This window comes from Cygnus atratus, chromosome 8 (genome assembly GCF_013377495.2).
Source record: "Cygnus atratus isolate AKBS03 ecotype Queensland, Australia chromosome 8, CAtr_DNAZoo_HiC_assembly, whole genome shotgun sequence".
Lineage (NCBI taxonomy): Eukaryota > Metazoa > Chordata > Aves > Anseriformes > Anatidae > Cygnus > Cygnus atratus.
Genome location: NC_066369.1, coordinates 13,397,048 through 13,417,481, shown reverse-complemented (window position 1 = coordinate 13,417,481; position 20,434 = coordinate 13,397,048). Strand labels below are relative to the sequence as shown.

The 20,434-nt window shown below is 37.5% G+C and overlaps 2 long non-coding RNA genes across 2 annotated transcripts; both read left to right on the top strand.

Annotated features, from left to right (window-relative positions):
- On the top strand, window positions 1-14,171 carry LOC118243335 (uncharacterized). Its single transcript, XR_004777256.2, has 5 exons — window positions 1-317; window positions 4,014-4,154; window positions 4,529-4,597; window positions 6,425-6,583; window positions 12,503-14,171. It is a non-coding gene; the product is annotated as an uncharacterized LOC118243335 (long non-coding RNA).
- A 3,181-nt stretch (window positions 14,172-17,352) lies between these two features.
- LOC126913400 (uncharacterized) lies at window positions 17,353-18,778 on the top strand. Its single transcript, XR_007708621.1, has 2 exons — window positions 17,353-17,589; window positions 17,961-18,778. It is a non-coding gene; the product is annotated as an uncharacterized LOC126913400 (long non-coding RNA).
- The last annotated feature ends 1,656 nt before the right edge of the window (window positions 18,779-20,434 follow it).

Genomic DNA, 20,434 nt, shown 5'->3' with positions numbered 1-20,434 from the left:
TTTCACAGCAACCCATATGGTGCTGTGTTTCAGATTTGTCACCAAAACAATATTGATAACACACCAATGTTTCAGCTATCACTGAGTGGTGCTTGAACAACATCAAGACCTCTGCCACGCTGTCCCCTGAAGCACGAAGGCTGGAGGCCTGCTGGTGGGCAAGAGATTGGGAGGGGGCACAGTTGTCCCAGACTGACTGAAGGGATATTCCATATCTCATAAGATCACGTTCAGCAATGAAAGGTGGAGGGGCAAGTTTTTTCCAAAGTTGCCTTTGCCTACAGGGCAGCTGGACACCAGTTTGCTGTTATGAAGTGGTGAGTGATTACCTTTGCATCACGTGGAATTTGTTTGGTTTGTTTTCTTTCACTTATTAAACTGTCTTTATACCAACCCATGAGTTTTTATCACTTTTGCCCTTCTGATTCTCTTCTCCATCCCACTATGGAGGACTGAGACTGACTGGGTGTGGGCCTTGCCACCTGCTGAGGTTAACCCTTACAGCCTCCATGGCCACTTTCGAAATGGAGAAGTACGAGGTGATGCCTCAGCAATTGTGGAATTTTTGAAACAGAGAATGGTCTCCCATCTGCCAGATACTATAGCTTCATCCAGCTTTGCTGTTTCTCAAATCTCAGGTTCAGTATATACTTATCTGTGATCTTCAGAAATGTAAGAAGGCACAAAATATGCAAGTAAGAAAATAAGAACATAAGGATGTGAAGTTAGAAATAACTTCACATGTAAGTTAGAAAATAAGAACATAACGCTAAAGGATGTGGGAGTGCATTCTCATAGTATTAATAGTATTAAGCTGGTTTTTGGTGTAATGCTTCATTTTCTAGGTAGCTTTCAATAGCTGTTGTGTTTTATGAGTAATTTTTCTGATGTTGGTTTCTACTTTTTCTGCTACTGTGGTTATGGGTGAATGTACACAAAAAATAAGCTATTCACACACACACACACATTAAAAAAAAAAAGAAAAGAAAAAAAAGAAAAGGAGGTTTCAACGGCCTCATTTAGCTCTGGGATTATTCTGTGAAGTATGTACAGAGTCAGCAAACCCTGCAAGGGGTAGAACCCCTAATGGAGGTGGATAATAATATTTGCATTTGACATCTTAAGTGAAGATAAAGACTTATATAATGCATCCGGATATTTATTTGGAGACCTAAAAGGTTACAGCACCTGTTAGTGAGAACCAGTGGAATGACATGCGTATGCTGTATGATATAAATGTGCTTATGCAGCTTCCAGCCTGCTTTGGTTTTAAATAGACTGTGGCTCCATCATCCACTTATGCACACAGCTGTCAAACATAACTGACAGATCTTATCGCTGCCTTAAACCTTCATTTCCATTGCCTGCTACTATCACTTATGCTTCCTTATTATGCTTTGATCCAAGTGAACATAGAAATGTTTTTGGTTAAAGAATTCTGGTTTCTTGTATGTTTGCACACATGTTCCCTACAGAGATTCAATACCACCTCGTAGTATCAAGACAGCATGCAGAAGGAGAGGGGATGGTGCTAATCTATGGAATGCTCCCACAGAGAGAAAAATTATACCTATAAGGTTAACTGTTTATAATTTAGAAACTGTTTTATGTATTTTGCATTCAAAGAATTGTAGGGGGAAAAAAAAAAAAAGAGCTGGGATGGAAATATATTTTTTCATAACCTCAAAAAATAAGATTATATTTTTTCCCCAAATTGCTTTTAAAATAGAAGTAACACAGAACATTGAAGGTTTTAATTAGAATAATTAACATGGCAAAACTAGCTGGTAGATCAGACATGAGATCACTTTAGTTGTCAGTGGTTATTTAGGTTCTACTTTTAAACCACATGAGGCAGACATTTGTTGCAGGACAAGATCTTCCCTATCCTGTCTTGCAGTTTGCTGTCTAACTGAAATAAGCTCACTAACTCAAAATTTCATTTTAAATCTGAGAAAAATTGTTCTGTTTCATCATGCACTTACTGTGGGTCAATTTCTGACAAAACTCACCAGGCTAATTCACTGAATAGAAAGTTCACTGACTAACTTGTAAGCAGTTTCAATTGTAAATATACTTTAAGGACTGCATCTTAACAGAATATAATATAAACCTGACATTATGTTAAACAACCTATGTGGATTCAAATGTTTCGGTTCTTCCAACATGCCTCATTCTTATAATAACAAGCCCATCTAATTTTTAAATGATGTGAAGAAATGAACTTAGAAGCATGTACTGATGTTCACCACATCTTGTATTTTTCAAATGCTAAATGTTTCCAAAGAAAAGCAAGACAAAAATCAATCAAATTAAAACAAATAAATAAAAAATCATCAATCTCATTCTTTCAGCAGTGCATTTCATATGTCTTGTATTTGCATGTAGATGATCTTATTCTGCAAGGTACCATAAGGATCAGTTGATAAAATGTACCTAACACATAAATTATTATCTTAACACTTGTCACAGGTAATTGCAGTGCACTTTACAGTGTCTTAGTTAAAAATTTCTCTTCTTGTAGAGCTGTAATGTTGGTAAGCAGCAAAGAACTATTTTGCTAAGTTTCCAATGCATCCACAATTATCCTAACAAGTGCTCTATGTTATTTTTTATTCGAGTTAGCTAAAACACATTCAGAATGCTAGCTTTTCCATGAAAATCTACCTCTACACCCAATGTTATTCTGACCCTACTCAGACACTCTCCAGTATTATTTAAATAATCCTCTCACAAAGCAATGAATTATGTTTTTAGCCAATCACAAACACATTCTTGTCTTGGTCACCGAAAATATTCCCTGGAGGTAAGTACATAAGCACCTCCTCCTTGCTAAAATCACAACTATTTAAAGCCTTCACTCTCTAAGTAGCTTGAAAATAGTTTCTAAGTCTTCTTTTGATAATGTAGCATCATTAAGGTGATATTTCTAAGTATGAAACTGACCTAACCCTGCACCATTGAAGTTGGTAGAAATTGTACATGAACCATGCAGAAATTGTTCCACGTACATCCCGTGATAGGAGCAATTTGTACTTGCATTGACCTTGCTCAAATGCCACACACCCACTCAGCCACTCTCCCACTGCCCCTTCTTAATGGGACAAAATAAGATGAACAATCTCATTGGCCAAGATGAAGATGATGGGGAGATCACTTAATAGTCACCATCATGAGCCAAACAGACTCATCTTGGGGAAAATTAAATTTGTTTCTAATTAAAGTAGGGTCAGATACTGAGAAACAAGGGCAAAACTTTAAAACAACAAAAAACTTTAAAACAACAACCCCACACACAAGTCTCCTCTCAGAGGCTGGCCTGTAGCCCCCTTTTTGCAATGGCTGGATGTGGACACTCAATAGAATACTGTTGTGGAATACATTAGAAAACACTTTTTCATAAGAATGAGAGTATATTGACCTCATTTCTGTCAAATAAATAAATGAATAAATAAATAAAGTTCTAGTCATTGAATACTAAATAAGGACAGGAATAATGTTAAAATACAGAAACTCTGGAATTCATTGTGATATAGCATACCATGCATAAAGTATATTACTGTGGGCTAACATGAAACACAAGACAGGGATAAAAATTGCAGGGACATTACATAGGGCTTGTCCTCCTTTTAAGAATGATCTGTGAATCTGTTACCTTGTTGATCTCAGTTTGTTTATCATCATTGGGCCAGAAAAGACCTGACAGGTAGTTCTCTGGTATCTTTTGTCTTTTCATGCTCCTTCATTTTTCTTCTTCATTTAAAGCAATATCTATCTATCTATCTATCTATCCTATCTATCTTTCTATCTTTCTATCTTTCTATCTTTCTATCTATCTATATATGACAGCAGCATTGTCTATATCTTTCCTTTGAAGGAAAGGGGGAGCTGAAAACAAGGAGAGTTGACTTTCCAGATATGCTTACAGCAACATGAAGGGAGACCTTTGTTTGGTTCAGATTTAAATTTACCTAACACTTTTCACTACACGTATCCTGTCTGTCTTCGCGCAGGTGTTTATATGCAGACTTGAACAGAAATAGATCGACAAATATGCCTGAGTGCTCTCCTGAATGATTGCCAAAATCTGTACACAAACGAAAGAGGGTCTGCTCTAGTTTATTCGAAAGATATTACTGGAAGAGAAAAAAATGGTAAGCACATTCCATAAGTTGTCAAGATAGGCAATGAACTAAACACAAAGCCAGAGAGAATAGGTCCTCTTCATTGTATGCCAGTTTCTACAGTTCTCACTATAGGAGGCAAAATAGAATGTACTGTAGTACAAGTATCAGCTTTGTTAATTTGCCTCTTTTCTGAAATCCTCATAAAAGAAAGATCAGCATAAGAGTGCAAGATAATTTCTGTCCATTGCCAAAGTACAATGAAACTACAATGAAATAAGAAGTCAATTACTGTAAGGAGAAAGGTCCAAATACTCAGAAGGCAGATACGGTAAAAATGTTCAACTGTATTGTGGCATGGTATACTGAAAAAGATACAAAGCAATTTCAAATTTCTCTCCCAGATTGCTTTTGAGAGAAGAAGATGCGCCAGAGGCTGCATGACCTGAAAATCTAGTATTTTCCTTTTGTATGTAAGTCACAGCAGGTTGAAGGTTTTGATTGCTTGGGTTTTTTTGTTGTTGTTTGTTGCTGTTGTTGGTTGGTTAGTTGGTTTGGGTTTGATTTGGTTTGGCTGCTTATTAGTTATTATTTTATGTTACTTATTTATTTTTAATTTCAGATGTTCCTCTTTTAAAAACAGTACCAACAAGCAAAGCTGCCTATGCAATAGACTGTCTGGTGTTGTATACATTGGCAATGCAGAGTGGAAAATTATGCCTTGACTTCAGAACATTCCCCCTAAGGGGATTCTCTTCTAGGAATTTAGAGCCGTCTTAATAGTCCCTATATTAATTCATGTTTTTCATATTTCATGTAAACCAGTTATAGATTGGGATCTAAGGCAGCAGTTCTCAAATATACTTTGTGTCTGTATTCATAACACCTCTTGTGGTCACACTTCCAGAAACATGATTTCTAGTTTGGGAATTGTTGTTCTAAGGGAAAGATCTGACAGTCTCTGTCATAATGTAGAGTTTAGATTCAGAAGAACATAAGCTTGGTTTAGTATGGCATTGCTCAAACAAGATGTAGTGCTGTCTCACATCAGTTGAGAGACTGGGGACATAATTCTCTATAATAATCTGGATCTGAACAGAAAGACAAAATGACAAATAACTCTGAGTAGGCTGCTTTTGGCTATATAGAGTAAAATTATGCTGGAGACTGATAAATCATAGCAAGTAAAAGCATCAAACTTGTCTTCCAACATCCTTTGAGTAGTTAGCGATGGACTTGTGGTTCAGAGACATCCCAATTCTGAACCAATGCCAGTGGAAAGGCCTATACCTATATTAGCAAAAGGTGTAGTGCCACCAGAAAGGATTTGTAGAACAAAATAATTAGATGTCAGCAAAAATTCTGTGTGGTGCAAACTGAGAGCACCTGGCCATCAGAAATTCCAGTCCTGTGAGGTACAGTAAGCACAGACTGATCAAAGAAACAAAAAATAAATGCCAACAGCCAGCCACAAATCTTTTTCTTCATTATTTTCCCGACACTTTGTTTTTGTACACTTCTGCTTCTTTTTCCTTAACACGCACACACACACACACACCATAATAATGCATGTTCATCAGAATAACTTTATATTATACTTTATAAAATGTATTCTCAATGCATTGCATATGTAAGAATTGAATACTGACAGACAAATACCAGAGTTTGCTGTCAGTCTTGATTGTGCTGGAGTTAGCTTCAGCCTTTTTCACAGTGAATTATAATGTCCTTAACATCTTTCTGCATTGTTTAGCAGCTGGCATTCAGTCTCTCCAACCTCTTTTTTTTTTTTTTTTTTTTTTTTTTGATCATATGGAGCAATTGCCTCGGGACAAGTAGTACATATACAGAAAATGTAATGGAGGGGTACAGACCCTTAGGGGTTTGTAGAAACCCCTTAGGGGTTTTATAGGGTCTATTCAGAGATGTGCTAAGCTGGTATCTACAAAGAAGCTTAAAACTAGACCCATTTCATCAAGGTTTCTGCTAATATTGATGTTCATCTCATGGCTGGAAACATCTGGTGGTCTGAGAGAAAACTACAGTTTGAAAAAAGGGTTCCCACGTGTTCATTTATTGCTTTCTTGTATTAGACTATGTGATTATATTATACAATATATATGAAAATATATAGAGATGTCCTTGTGGACTATGCTGTGAACCCAGTAAGTGTCTCATTTGCACTGCCAAAAATTTGTCCTCTCATTACTACATGGTCCAAAGCTATCTAGAGTTTCCTTGAAGTGTCAGTTGTGGTTATAATGTGCTATTTTAAAATTTATTTATTTTTTTTCATTCAGAATACTGATATTACGAGAGGGCAATGTCACAGTTCATGAGAACAGTCTTGAATATCATGACACTCAGCAAGTATGTGAGTTGATGGGATGCGGCAGGAAGACATGCACATACTTATAGTGACAGTATTTGTGGAGATATCCTGGATTGCAGGAAACAAGGTTGGTACAATTTGCATTCATCTGGCTTGGACCTGGGTCAATTATATCCAGATTCTTTCTGGTAGGATTTAACAAAGCAATTCCCTTTCCATGGCATCAGGCAATGAAGAGCAGGCAGTGAACAGCAAACAAGCAGCATTAGCAGTTAGGGGCCTGGGGCTCCAGGAAAAAAACAAGGAACAAACAAAGATGACAGGACAGAGTTACCATGACACTCATCATTTTAATTTCACTCTCTGTATTTTTAAAACTAATATTTTCTCTAATAAACATTTTCATTTATTTAAACAGCAGTATCTTTTTAGTCACAATGATACTTTCTGTAAGTTATGGGAATGTTTTAACCACTTCTTTCCTCATTTCCACTGGATCAATTTCAACATTAAGATTATTTTTTTCTCTTTGGTATTGGTATAACTTGACAAATAATACCTTCCAGTAATCTTGTAGTATTCTCCCGTGCTGCGAATGGGAAACCATAAGAACCATTGGCCCATCTTGAATAAGCTTAGGATAATTTTTCCCAAGTTTCCCATCTAAACCTTTCTGTCATGAATAGGTTGTTCATTCAGATTAGGTGCTGAGGAGGAAATAGGAGAGCAGAGTAGAAACTAAGGCTTCCTTTGGGAAGACAGCTGTATAAGAAATACTTAATAGAAAAGAAGTGTCACAAACGAAAGTACAGTGTCTTTGTAATGACTGTCTTGTCTCCACATGCAGCGAAAGTGTAACTGTTCATCTCCCCCTGCTGATCTATTTGCCCTGCTTTTCTAGACCAGGTAGATCTGTATATACCTGTATAAAATTGTTAATACCTTTATCAACAGAATAAACATGATGCACAAATTCTTTTCTCCGTGTATTACAATGATATCTTTGACTCTCATAATTACATGTTTACTTAATTTTACTCTCACATTTAGAATAGAGTAGTTCAGTTGAAAGAGACCTACATGGATCATCAAATCTAACTGCCTGACCACTTCTGAGATAACCAAAAGGACCAGAATGACTAGATCTGTCAGAATTTCCTGTATGTTGTCTTCTCTTTACTGCTCAGATTTACTTGCACAGATACCTCCTCCTCTGTCTTTTCAGATCCTCCACCTACCACACTCAGAGCCTCATACCTATTCATTAATGGAGACTGTGTGGGCAGACAGGGGCTGTCTTCCCAGCCCTTCCTGAAGGTTGGCCGCCAGACAGAGCAGCTCATTTACCTGGGCACACCTCCCACAGGTGTGTGTGCTGTCACCCTCTATATCAGGGAGCAGCACTAGGTATAGCCCACGGCCTGAAAGCTGTGTGGTTACATGAACTGCCTGGAGGTTTGCCTGGGTGTTTGCATTCATCCTACTGGGGGCCAGCAATTGCTTTATAATTCACAGTAATTTCTTTAGAATTAATGAGGCCTCTTCATTGTAGGAAGGCTAAAACATGCACTTGAGTTGCAGCTTCCTACTGGAAAAAACACTTCAGTTCCTATCAGGAAGACACTTTTGCTGAGTACAATCGACAGCCACCTAAATTCTCATCTGTGCTATCTGCAGTCTTGAACAAAAAGATGCTGTTTTTTTTATTTAAATATCCAATTTATTTGTATACTAATGTAGAGTGCGAAACACCAATTAAAATGAAGAGTTTTGGAAGGAACCTAAGTAAATAGTCTCTTAGGTTTCAGCATTGAGGTCATGCAATAATTACTGGAGAGTATGAAAATTTATATATAGGACAGACATGCTACAGAAATGGTAGAAAAATGGAATGGAAAAAGCATAACAATCAACTCACTACATGTGCACTTTGTGTACTTACACTTATTTTATATGTTTAGATCTCTCAAGAAATTAACAGAGGCTGAGTTAGAATGTCATTTTGGCTGACAGATGCAGCAGCTCATAAAGTTCAGCCATAAAGAGGAAAGAAAATAAGAAGGTTACAGGTAAAGATAGAATGCCTTTGAAATGAATGTCGTATCTCCATCCTCAGCAAAAGAAGATGAGGTCTTTTTCCTTTTAATAGGTGGTTAAAAGTGTAGTGGATATAATCCTGCACTGGTATTATAGCAGTTTAGTTGGCTTTGACAGCAGTATGCGGATTATACCAGATAAGTGTCTAACCCATTTGTGGTGCTGAAATTGAAATCTTGAAACACATACTGATTTAAATTCACTAAAACATTTAGATGAGCACAGGATCAGTGTGTTGATCGGTACGGCAAAAGTTCAGCTTTTCATAAAATTGTTATGAGTTGAAACTAGATGGTTAAACTTAGAAGTTCATAACATGGTAGATACGATATTTACCATTACTAATAAGAGACCATTAGTAATGGACTTACAAGCCTTGCATTAACCTGACAGTACTGGGTCTCAGGATTTGCCAAGTTTGCCTTGTCCTGAGCTGTTTTTAACTTGTAACAATGGTCACTTGCAACTTGTAACTCAAGGATCTAATGTCTGCCCAATGGCTGCTTAAACTTAATTAAAACTACATGTGATAGAGGTTTGACAAAACTCTGGGGTCACTTAGAGCCAATGATAGCTGTTTTTGTGGTTTGAGACTAGGATAAGTTTGCTTTGCAGCTTTCAAATTTTATCCAGGAACCAATGAGGAGGAAGAAAACTGTATTAATAAAACATATGAGTAGCCCCAAGCAGAACCCAAAACTGAGCAGAAAGAAGCCTTCATCTTAGGCTTCATAATCCCTCCAGGAAATATCTCAGAATTATAATTGTACATGATAAATCTCCCCTCATCCAACTCTTCAGGAAGACCAACATTTTTAACCCCAGGATATAGAAGAATACTGGAAGGCTAAGCAAAGTGCTAAAGTAAAGTACTATGAATGTGTTTTGAATCATAGAATACTTTGGGTTGGAATGGACCTCAAGGATCATCTAGTTCCAACCCTGCTGACATAGTTAAGGACACCAGCCACTAGATCAGGTTGCTCAGGGTCTCATCTAACCTGGTCTTGAACACCTCCAGGGATGGGGCATTCACAACCTCTCTAAGCAACCTGTTCCAGTGCCTCACCACCCTCTGAGTGAAAAACTTTCTCCTAATTTCTAACCTAAATCTCCCCTGTCTGAGTTTAAAACCATTCCCCCTTGTCCTATCACTATCAACACATGTAAAAAGGCATTCTCCCTCCTGTTTATACACTCCCTTCAAGTACTGGAAGGCTGCAATGAGGTCTCCACAGAGCCTTCTCTTCTCCAAGCTAAACAGTTCCCTCAACCTTTCTTCACAGGAGATGTGCTCCAGCCCTCTGATCATCTTAGTGGCCCTCCTCTGGACCCGTTCCAAGAGCTCCAAATCCTTCTTGTTTTGGGGGCCCCAGGCCTGCACGCAGTATTCCAGGTGGGGTCTCACAAGAGCAGAGCAGAGGGGGACAATTGCCTCCCTCTCCCTCCTGGCCACCCCTTTTTTAATGCAGACCAGGACATAGTTGGCCTTCCAGGCTGCAAATGCACACTGCTGGCTCATGTCCAGCTTCTCATCCATCAGGACTCCCAAGTCCTTCTCCGCAGGGCTGCTCTCAAGTTATTCTTCACCCAGTCTATATAAATACCTGGGATTGCCCCAGCCCAAGTGCAACACCTTGCACTTGAACTTGTTGAACCTCATTAGGTTCTCATGGACCCACTTCTCCAACCTGTCCAGGTCCCTCTGGATGGCATCCCTTTCCTCTATTGTATCGACTGCACCACTCAGCTTGGTGTCATCTGCAAACTTGCTGAGGGTACACTTGATTCCATTGTCTATGTCACTGATAAAGATGTTGAAGAGCATCTATCCCAAGACTGACCCCTGAGGGACACCATTTGTGACCAGCCTCCACCCAGATATAGAACCGTTGACCACAACCCTTTGGCTGCGACCAGCCAACCAATTCTTTATCCACCTAACAGTCCGTCCTTCAAATCCATACCTCTCCAATTTAGAGAGAAGAATGTGGTGAGGGACCATATCAAAGGCTTTGTTCAAGTCCAGGTAGATGATATCCATCGCCCTTCTTTTGTACACCGATGCCATCACTCCATCATAGAAGGCCACAAGATTTGTTAGGCAAGATCTGCCTTTGGTGAAGCCATGCTGGCTGTCTCGGATCACCTCTTTATCTTGTGCATGCCTTAGCATGTCTTCCAGGAGGATCTGCTCCATGATCTTCCCAGGCACAAAGGTGAAGCTCACCAGCCTGTAGTTCCCCAGCTGTATGTAGGCTGAACAGCCCCAGCTCTCTCAGCCTTTCTTTGTAGGAGAGGTGCTCCAGCCCCTCAATCATCTTTTTGGCTCTGCTCTCAACCTGCTCTAACAATTCAATGTCCTTCTTGTGCTGGTGCTTCAGACTCAGGCACAGTACTGCAAGTGGGGCCTCACAAGGGCAGAGTAGAGGAAGACAATCACCTCCCTTGACCTGCTGGCCACTCCTCTTTTCATGCAGCCCAGGGTGCAGTTGGTCTTCTGGGCTGCAAGCAAGCATTGCTTTCTCATGTCGAGCTTTTTGTCCACCAGAACGCCGAAGTCCTTCTCTGCAGGGCTGCTCTCAATGATTTCTTCGCCCAGTTTGTAGTCATGTCTGGGATTGCCTCAGCCCAGGTGCAGCACCTTGCACTTGAACTTGTTGAACCTCATTAGGTTCACATGGGCCCAATTCTCAAGCTTGTCCAGGTCCCTTTGGATGGCATCCTTTCCTTCTACTGTATCAACTGCACCACTCAGCTTGGTGTCGTCTACAAACTTGCTGAGGGTGCACTTGATCCTACTGTCTGTGTAGTTGACAAAGATATGAAACAGTACTAGTCCCAAGACAGACCCCTGAAGGACACCACTTGTCATCGGCCTCCACTTGGACATAGAGCCATTGACCACCACTCTCTGGTTGCGACCAGAGGGGATACACTCTCTTTGGCCTTTCTTTTCTCAGCAATGTACGTCCTATAGAATCCCTTCCTGTTATTCTTTACGTCCCTTGCCAAACTCAGTTCCATCCATGCCTTGGCTTTCCTAATCCCATCCCTGAACATCCAGAATACATCTCTGTACTCTTCCCAGGCCACATGTCCTTGCTTCCGCTGCCTGTACATTTTCCTCTTGCATCTCAGTTTGACCAGCAGGTCCTTGCTCAGTCATCCCAGTTGTCTGGCCTCCCTGTCCACTTTTTTACGCAGGAGGATAGAGAGTTCTTGTGCTCTAAGGAAAGCATCCTTAGAGCAATTTCCTTTTGGTTTGGTTTGGGTTGGGTTGGGTGTTTTTGTTTTGTTTTGTTTTGTGGTTTTTTTTTTGTGTTTTTTTTTTTCTCCCCTTGTATAACATTTTTCATTACATTATTAACGAGACTTCTGTAGCAAGTAGAAAAATTGGGCAATTAAGCAGTTAGAATATAAATCTGGCTAAAACCAAGGTCTTAGTGTCATATATGCAATGTGCACAACAGTATTTTGATTGTTAAGGTTTTATCAGAGAAGTCTGATTTCCAAGATTGGAACATCAACCCACCAAGATGTCAATTTACTTTGAACTTTAATTTTTCTCATCATGTACTTTGATTTTTCCCACTATTGTTATCTAAATTCTTAAGTTTATAAGATCCTATGTTCATATTGTAAAATGTCCTTCATGCCTAGACCAAGCATTACACGCATTTCCATCCTATCTCTGATCATTGACTCCAAATGCATACTTTAATGAAGAGTGATCCACACCAGTGCTGGAGAGAATAAGTGGAGAAGAGACAGAAATGACACCACTATTCTCCACCCTGAGACAATCTCAGCATGCCTAGGAGATGTATAATTCTGACAAACATTCTTCCTAAGGCTGCTTTTGGTGTGGAGTCTTAGAGTGGTTGAGGTCTTTGAAAAAGAGTACAAATCACTGCTCAACCACTGTGCATTTTTCCTTTCCTGCCAGATAATTCATACAAGCTGTGCAATAGGAACTGCTGTGTTTAGGCCCATCGAACAACGAGGAGGTATAAGTGAAACATGACAACTTCATAGTTCTCAAATAAATAAATAAATAACCCTACTGAGACTGTGAGTTCAAGGCTCAGAAGGAATATTACAAAACAGCTGCCTGAAGAAACATAAGTATATGTGGAACTTGAGAGAAGTACTCTGGAGAACTTTTGCAAAACTTACTGAGTAAAAGCATCCTCAGACAAATGGGAAGAACTGAGTGTCTCTGAAAATTCCTTGAAAAAAGTTTAGGAGTGTGAGGCTTCCTCAATGCAATACCTCAGGGCACAAATATGTTTGAGTAATACCATACTAGGTGTGACAGACATCCTGATTTGGAGGTTTAGACTTGTATTCTTCGTTATTACATTCCTGCAGAGAGGAATGCATAACTATGGGGTCTTCTTGATGTTAAAAGTATTTCCAGAACATTTCACAGAGTGATTTGAGTATGTGGTAATCTTGTTTTGCAATTTGTGTAGAGATGTCCATCAACTGAGTCACTTTTAGGAGGCTACAGAACTTGGCACTTAAAAGGTTGTATCTTTTATTGGTACAGTGGTTTACAACAGTGATACAATGCTCAATGTCACAACATTAGCTTCTTAATTTTAGGTGTAGTACTTATTACATTAAGTAAATTAATTTTTAGCTATCTTCCTAGATAAATTACAATACTTCATATTCTTAAATGCAACAGTTTTTCAGTGTAGTCCATGACAACTACATGATTGTATGGCAAAATAAATTAGAACATGCTACTCACCATTTATATTAAAACAGTATTTTTACAGCAGTGGCTCAAAACACTGCATCTTTCAGTTATGCTTCTTTAATGCTCTAGGCCACTACTGCAGAACAGTCTTATTTTTATAAGCTGATGGAAAGATTAGGTGTCAAATTTAATAAACCCTTTGGCTCTTTTTCCATTATTCTCTGCTGTGGGTCACCTCTGCTTTGAAGTAGAATATTTTTTCATTTGGTGGTGGCAATAATCCAAATATATAAACCACCATATATCATTTGATATAATTTGTATTGATCGACAGGTTTAAAGCAGACCTGTATTAATGATTTTTTTTTATATAATATAAATGGTTCAGACAGACTAGGGTAAAAATCCCATTACTAAAGTACAGAGAAAGCTGTCTTTGGCTGAATAAAAAGTTGATTTCTTCTGCACTAAAATATTTTAAAAACTGGGTATGAGTAACTCCAGGTTTAAGAAAAACAATTCACAGATTTTTGCTGATAAACAAAAGTACTCAGTAAACTGAGTAGCTAATATCTGTACATCTCTGAGAGTAATCTCTTTCCCTCACACACATTCTTCAGATGTTATTATATACATGCTGATTTGTATAGGAATTGTTTGACTATATGTTGATTCTGGCTGCTATAAAATGTTAGTTTATCCAAGACTGAAATATTTCTGTGGGAATGTACCGGCACAGGCTAAACTTGCACAAGGAAAGATCCTGTAGAGAATCCCTGTCTGACTTGATAACCAAAGAGCAATCACAGCCTGGTAGCCAGATAGTCATCAGAACTATATGAAATCATATTTAAGCCTGTGATCTTAATCAAGTAGAAAAGAGACATGTCTCATTTGTAATGTAACAACTAGCAACTGTTTAATTTTCCCTTTACCCCACAAGAAGTCTTGGTTTCTGCACAAAACCAGGAAATCTCCCCTTATTTATTTATTTATTCAAGATAGAGTATTTCATGTATAGCTTGAAATGCCAATGGAAATGACCTTGACTTGGGCTGTGAAACTGAAATCTGTTTTAATGGTTTAAGTGGAAGACTAAAATACCACATGACTCTTGTTGAAAATCTTAAAGAAAATATGATAATGCACTGAAAAACTCTGGGGAAGGAAAAAAAAATGCTGAAGTCCTGCATTGTGTGTATGTGCTGCTCTAAACCCTTCGGGACTGTCAGGAGTGACTTTGTTTTCGTGAAAACAGGAAGACCTATTTGTAAAATGGCATGAATGCACAGGAGTAAAACACTACAATAGGCATGGCCTAGTGAAAAGATTAACTTCCTAAGGGTAAAAAAATAAGCAGAAAGTTGAAAGACAAGAATTTTCTCTATGTAGTATATTAAAACAGGCCCTTGGGTTTGAGTAGCTGGTTGGAAGAGCTTGTTGGAAAACAGAATCAGATGACAGGGCATAATGAAAATGCTTTCAGCCTCTCTCAAATGTGTCTTAAATATCTTCATAACTATTTGGAATGAGATGAGATTAGAACAAATCGGATGATTTTTGTTAATTTATTTATTGAAATTCAAACAAAAATCCCCTATGCTTCAAAATTTCTGCAATAACAATAACTGACTCAAACAGTGAGTCCTAGTTTCCCCTTGGGGATCCTTTCTTTATCTTTGGTGTCTCTGTTCAGTACACTTTATTTAAGAAATCAGAGAAAAAGAATCAGATTCCCCTGAAACAGAATATAGAAAGTACTTTTGTTTTCTGACAAATACTTGAACAATACATTCCATTTACAAAAGTCTGTATAACCTGAGAGATGAGAAAGGTCAGAAGACACTTAAATGTGCCTCTGAACCTGCTACTTATAATGATACAGCATTTTATGTACAGCTTTTTTACTTTCATTTGTGTTTCATACACCAAGCTAAACATTTATTTAAACTTGCCCATTCAACACTACTACCTACAGATTCATAGGCTTATATATAATGTAAAATATTCCTAACAAGTTTGATAATGGAGTGCACATATAATTTATTTGGAGTAATGAGATTCTGAATGGATTATTTGTAAACAGAACACTTTTTGTGACCTAGCAGCTCCACCAATTCACATTCCTAAATGATTTGTTTTGTTCCTTCTCAGCTCAAGTGGAAATGCAGATTCCATGGTTGATATCCCTTTTATATATATATATATAAATATATATATATATGTTTATGTATAATATATATATATATACGTTGTGAGGAGCTACTGTGTATGAATATTAAATCATACAGGACAGAAAATGTTGTACTGGGCACAAATACAGGCATTCCAGTGGGACTTTTTTTCAGAATATTTTGTTAACTAATTTTTGGGCTTGCAAATATATTGTGGGCTTTTGGCACTACTTGGTCGAGTACAGCCTGTTAGTAACTATAAAATAGCTAGGATACGGAATACATTCCCAAACTTCTCTAGCCACTTGATTTCTGAGTCATCAGTTGACATGACTCATCACACTTCCCTGAATGAGGAAAAAAAAAAAAGATACAAGCTGCAGAAACAGCATCTGCAAAATTTTTCTGCAGTTCTAAGGAAGTATCCTTTCTCCAAAGCATCCCTGTGCCGTGGTCCTAAATTTCAGTCTGATTGGAAAGGATATGATTATTTCTTGTGTAAGGAAATGTGGAAACGGAAACCAGAACCACGATGCAAATTTTATAGCACAAATAAGAATGCTTGTCTATAAAACAGAGCTTCAGCAAGACCTGAGAGTGATTAAAGATAATACATTAGCCATCTGCACAATGTCTGGTAGCAGCAAGAAAGTAAACAAAGTCTTGGCATGTATTATGTCTCTAGAAGTGAGATGTGTGAATCAGAATTTAAACACATATAAAGCAGTAACGTAGATTCATTTGGAATACTCTGAGCTTTTCTTTTAAAGATATTATATGAAGACTATAGGAAGCTGGAAAGCATCAATAAGCTGCAACAAAAGGTACTTAGACTAACAGTGGAAACAAAGGAAATGCCTCATAAGGAATGTGAAAGCTGACTGTCGGTTTGCACAAGGGAAACTGAGGCCTCAAAAATCTAGGATCTGATATACCCTAAAAGGGAAAGATAGATGCCAATGCAAGCCATTTAATACAGTAACAGCTAACTGGGAAAAATAATTTAATAATAATAATAAAAAAATATATAAAAAAAATAAAAAAGAGAGAGAAAGGTTAAAATGAAAATATGGATTAGTACACTGAAGTAATTTGGACAGAATTAGGACATTCACAAATGGCTGATCCACACTGTAAAATAAAAAAAGATTATACATCAAATCAAACGAATCCTTAGATAACTAATCATAGGTAGACTGTGCCCATGAAATAACTTTAGGAAGGTAAATAAACTTATCTTTCCATCTTACAGATAACCTATCCATGCTAACTATTACAGCAAGTGACTGCTCTTATCTGGAACAGATTTGATTTAGCTTTGGTGATGCAGAGCATGCATGTGACATAATCTGCATTTCAACCATAAAACCCATTATTTAAAAATAAACAAACAAACAAAATCTTTTAGGACCTGTTTTAAAAGATACCCTTTTATCTATCTTAAGGAAGGGGACAATGCTTATGTGGGATGAATGACTGAACTTTGCAAAGATGGGATACAAAAGGAAATTTCCCCTGGAACATCTGTGCAAAGATTTATGGTACAGACAGAACCTAAAAACAAAACATTTAAATTCTATACAGACTATTTTTCTCTAGCTGCTGCTGTATGTAACAAGACCACCTTGATGAAAAAAATCCACTTCTTTTTAAGAGAGCTCAAAGCCATTAACGATCTGCCCTCCTTAAGAGAAATTCATTCCTAAATGAATTATTTTCTTAGTTTTATTCTCAGGTCTACAATTTCTAATCCAAGATCAGTAAACAGCCAAGAACATGAGGAAAAGGGATGTGATAAATGCTTCCTCAGTTATAAAGAATGCTTTGAGAAAAGGCAATGGCAGATTGCTGTTTTCCTCTGGCAGAGTTTATTTGGGCAGAGATGGCTGACAGCTTTGCAGTTCTGCTGGCAAATTTTGTAGAGATAGTAGAGACAGTTGTGGGCAGAATGAGAAGCAGAAGGGTAGGACTTACCCTCCACTTTATGTAACAGCTGCCCCTTTGAGTCACAGGATAGGGCTGTCCCTCAAAGCACTTTCCTTACAAAACACAACCTTCCATCTAGAAGCAGTTGTATCAGTCAGGAGACAGAGCTACAACAGCTGATCCTGGGCTCCAGGGAGTACTGTCATCTGCCTTAAGATTTTACAGGTAAATTGATACTCTCTGGACTTGTCTTCCCATCTCACAGGTTAATTAATATTTCCAGCTTTCAAAAAGTTCTCATTTATACTTCTTCTTTTACATAACTTCAAAATGCCTAAATATAGATATAACATACAAAGGACAGCTTTATGGGAAAGGCAATGTCAGTCAGGTCTCCTGAACTCTATGTAGAATACAGGACACATTTCTCATATTATGTTTGGTGTTATTTTGATAGTGTTACATTTTCTACTAGAAAACAAATGTGATCAGAAGTACCATCTGTTACAAAAATGAAGTACATGGCATAAGATCATAAAGCAGTCTTTTAATAAGTGAGATCTACTTATGTATCAATAAACTTTAATGTATGCTAGCAGGGTGAGGAAGAGACACAGAATATGAAGACTATAACCTGAAGATTTCCACTAATGGAAAATCTAATTTGGACTGGTCCAAATTAGGACCCTCGGCTGTTAGACCATGCATACAAAATTTAATTTTCCTTTAAAGAAGAATTTATGTTTCTACCTAAATCAATAGCAACTAATGTTTCTCTGCCAAAGTTGTAGTAACCAATGACAAATAAATATTCAGTTGTTACTGGAGAAGTCTTCAATCAACTATCATCTGTATTCACACTCAGCAGTCAGAAGTAGGGTTATAGTTTACATCTGTAGAACTGGAGTACTGCAGAGGTTTGGAAAAGCTGTCACTGGAAATGTTTACCGCAAATATCATTGTCTTGAACATCGTTATCCTCTGTCATCCTGAAAGCTACAACGGATGCAGAACTAGGAGAGAAAGTAGTGCTTCTTCCATCAGAAATATATCACATCGAGATGTCAAGTTTGGCAGTGAGAAAACTGGAATGGGTATATGGAAAACATTTCTTCTTTAAGCCGACAAAAGTTGCATTTGGTTAAAATATTGTGTGTTAATCTGAATCATTCAAATGGTTCCTTTGGTTTTACTTATTCAGCTACAGAATTTGGACTTCTGGGTCAGCTTCAAAGTTGACTAATTGGACAACATATTTCAAAGGTTATGACATTCCCTTTATTTGTCTTGGGCATGACTCTGCAAATGAAACAAAAAGGAATTTCTTGACACTCTGTAGGCTAAGCTTTAAACAGGTTCTTTCTTACTTGTATGCATTTTATTTCTCATGCAATAAAAGAAAATGTCCACTGTTTTCTTTGGTTCATCAGTATTCCAATAGTTAGCCTACTATAAAAAAATAAATTAAAAAAAATAAAGATTTTATTATGAGTTTGGGCTTGGGGTGTATGTGTGTGGTGGTGGGGGGTTCCCCCCAATCTGTAAGGAATTCAGGGCTGGTTTAATAAAGATTCAGAAGTAAATTGAATTAAATGATCTCCTTGATGGTATATTCTACAAAAAAAAAGAGTTTAGGACTGGATTTTGCTTAATATGTCTAAGGTTAACTTTCTTCAGTATCGATTATTTTGAAGTCACCCTGACTCTGAAAGGATGCTATGTGTTGTTGGATTTTATAATGTGGTGTTTTGTGTATTGTAATAACAACAGGGTGATAATTTTGTTTAGAAAACTTAACAATTTTAGTTTGCCAAAGGCAGCATGGGCTACACAGAGCCATAAAATGGAAGGTTCTTCAATTTCACGGAATTCCCACAGGAGCCATGATATTCCTCTGAGTGCATGTGTGTGCTTGTGTGCTGACAGCCAGATGCTGTCAAGGGCACACAAAATGTTTCCAACTTCAAATGCAGAATAATATTGAGATTATAGTGCCAGCAGGATTCCCTACTGTTATTTACCAGGTTAGTGAGAAGAAAAATACATTCAATGTCTTGGCTTACGTTATAGGGAGATGTGACTGGAGTATTTCTGTAGGTATTTCTGTAAGTATTGCTTACAGAGAAGCTGCCAGACTTGATTACTCACTCATCATGAAGGACTTTTTCTCCCAGATTTCAGGTTTCACAAAGTACTGCTGTACTTGGAGATGTTTTTATTTTGATGTTTTAATAATAAGAAGAACCTGGTAACAGGCTCTAATGTCTTATGAATAGGATTTGTCGGGAACCTAACTTTAAGACTTTGATTTCTGTCTTGTCAACCTTTCCGAATTGAAAAGCTCAATTTACAATTAAAAAAGGAAAAAAAAATCTAAGCTTTGAAAATATTGATAAGGTTTTGCTTTTTTTTTTTTTAACCTATATTTTTATACCTTCAAATGGAAACATAATCCTCCAATAAGAAACAGAAATTAATTTGGGATCATGAACAGATAATTAGATTCCAAGATGACCAGGCGGTAATTAAGGTCTTTTTCTGTTTTTGTTTGTTTGTTTTTGTTTTGTTTTATTTTGTTTTTAAGCAAACATAGAAAAATCTGCCAAAGAGTAAGCAATATAAGAATACTGCCTAGTAGACAGCAATTGCAGATTTTCCTTCTTTGTTACCCACAAGGTTTGCAGAGAAAAACACTTTTGACTAGAAATAGATTTCTATACTCTTCCAAAATTCATTCGTGGGTACTCAGCCAGTGCTATGACTTCTTATCTCATAAACTAAATATAACAGTTTTATTTCAGAAACAGAAAAGCTCACTTGTGTATTTATTACACAAACAAGAAGCTGAAAGTGTAATCATTACTGGATTAGCTCTTAAAGCAAAAGGTCATTGCCATTTTTTTCAACAATTTCCTTGGGCTTTGAAACAGATAGTTCAAAAAAGACTGCCAGGCCTCTTAACCTTATATAGCATAAATTTCTGTGATGCTATAAATGTCCCAGCCATTGCTATGGAATAAGCAGGTTTCTTGCATCATCCTTACATACTCTGAGTATGGAACAGGAAATG